The sequence below is a fragment of the Chanos chanos genome, chromosome 13 (assembly GCF_902362185.1).
Source record: "Chanos chanos chromosome 13, fChaCha1.1, whole genome shotgun sequence".
In the NCBI taxonomy this organism is placed as follows: Eukaryota; Metazoa; Chordata; class Actinopteri; order Gonorynchiformes; family Chanidae; genus Chanos; species Chanos chanos.
This window is the reverse complement of record NC_044507.1, coordinates 1,172,501-1,175,000: the sequence shown is the minus strand read 5'-3', so window position 1 is coordinate 1,175,000 and position 2,500 is coordinate 1,172,501.

The following is a 2,500-nucleotide window of genomic DNA, read 5'->3' as shown; positions in this document are numbered from 1 at the left end:
TCTGTCACCTGATCACACACCGCATCTGCTCTGTCACATGATCACACACCGCATCTGCTCTGTCACATGATCACACACCGCATCTGCTCTGTCACATGATCACACACCGCATCTGCTCTGTCACATGATCACACACCGCATCTGCTCTGTCACCTGATCACACACCACATCTGCTCTGTCACATGATCACACACCGCATCTGCTCTGTCACCTGATCACACACCACATCTGCTCTGTCACATGATCACACACCACATCTGCTCTGTCACATGATCACACGCCATATCTGTGGTGGATATGCCTTCTCAGAGATGCTTTGGTATGAAAAGCAATATACGCCTTACTTTATATACACACTGTATGTACATGACACTACAGTACAGATTCACAGATGTGTGTGTATATATATGTGTGTGTGTGTGTGTGTGTGTGTGTGTGTGTGTGTACTACTATAGTACAGATGAATCCATGCATGACCACTACAGTACAGATTCACAGATGTGTGTGTATATATATATGTGTGTGTGTGTGTGTACTACCATAGCACAGATGAATTCATGCATGACTGCTACAGGCCCTGGTATCATGCCTTCCAATTTGTTTGTTTTTTTCCTCTGTGTGTGTGTGTGTGTGTGTTTCGCCCCAGGCTTCATGTACGTATTGAACTGAAGTTTTTCTAAATAAAACTTTTAAAAAATGGAAGGAGTGGTGTGATGTGAGACATTGAGTCGTCATCGTTACCGGATATTTTAACAGTAACGGTCAACATTTACAATACAAAAGTACATGATCCATCCTCTGATCTGTGTCATGTTCCTGATTCAAACACAGATTAGTGCTGTTTTCACCTTATAACAGAACTCCATCTGATCAGAGCCAAACTGTTCCCCACACTGTGTAACTGCACACGCTCTGAGGCCAGAACACAGGAACACGTGAAGAGACCCTAGTGACGTCTGTGTGCGTCTTCTCTCTCTGTGCTCTGTGATGGTGTGAGGTGGTTTGTAATGGTGGAAAAGTTCATACCCAGCGATGAAGGAAAAGAGCACAACCTGCAAATGGGCAATTTCTCATATATTCCAGTAGGTGGAGCTATCAGAGAACGGTCATTCACTAAGCATCAGCTGGCTCTTAAACAAACAAAAAAGACAAACAAATAATGAAATGAACATACGCATTTCAGTATTCTAGAATGCTGTGGCAGGTAGAAGAGTTAAGAAGGATCAGATTGTTATAAAACATTAGAGAGCACAAAAGGATGTAATGTGTGTTTGTGAAGGCCCACTGCTGACCCAGCCACTGACCTCATCACACGTCACTGGTCTCTAATATTCTAACATTAATATTTCATTTTGAGTACTGGGCAGGTATAGCAGTGAAAATGTATGAAATGTGTGTTTATTTAGCAGAGCTAGCTTGTGAGCGGGAGAGGAGTGGTTTATGATGGTCACTAGGCAACTGAGTTGAAGGATGAGTGTGAGTCAGACTTAATTTTCTGATCTGAAATACACTTTTGTTTTGACCTCCACATTACTATAAGGTTTCTTACATAGATGATGTGACAGTTTAGAGAAAGAGGAGCAAAGAGAAAAGGGTTCTACACATTAGAGAATGATTTTACTGATGCGCCCTCTGGGAACATGACAGAGGTAATGATTCCAGGCGAAGTGTCGTTCACATTCCGTGACCCACGCGTATGTCAAGGCCTTATCAAACAGTAGATGGAGTTACAGGAAGCCTCTCTCACACAACTGGTCTCTCAGCAGCAATTGCATCAGGTCTCGAGATGTCCAGACATTTGTCTAATCTTTCTCACATAAATGAGACTGATCTCTGGTCAGCACAGCCAATCCAGTGTCTGACTGAACTTCCTTTTTTTTTTTTCTGACTGAACTTCCTGATCTCTGGTCAGTACAGCCAATCCAGTGTCTGACTGAACTTCCTGATCTCTGGTCAGTACAGCCAATCCAGTGTCTGACTGAACTTCCTGATCTCTGGTCAGTACAGCCAATCCAGTGTCTGACTGAACTTCCTGATCTCTGGTCAGTACAGCCAATCCAGTGTCTGACTGAACTTCCTGATCTCTGGTCAGTACAGCCAATCGAGTGTTTCCTGGACCTGTCTCATTGAACTTCCTGTGTCATGTTACCTGCGCCTTTTGCTGAATTTTTTCATATTTTTGTCTTATCTGGGCTTTCTTTCTTTCTTTCTTTCTTTCTTTCTTTCTTTCTTTCCTTCTTTCTTTCTTTCTTTCTTTCTTTCCTCTACTTTTAAAGTAATCATAAATTCAGTGGATTTCACATTGTCCGTGTTCACTTCTGAATCAGTTTTAGCTCTCTCTAAATCAGTCTGAGCTCTCTCTGAATCAGTTTCAGCTCTCTATGAATCAGATTTAACTCTCTCTAAATCAGTCTGAGCTCTCTCTGAATCAGTTTCAGCTCTCTATGAATCAGTTTTAACTCTCTCTGAATCAGTGCTGACTGATTCTGTATTGACTCCT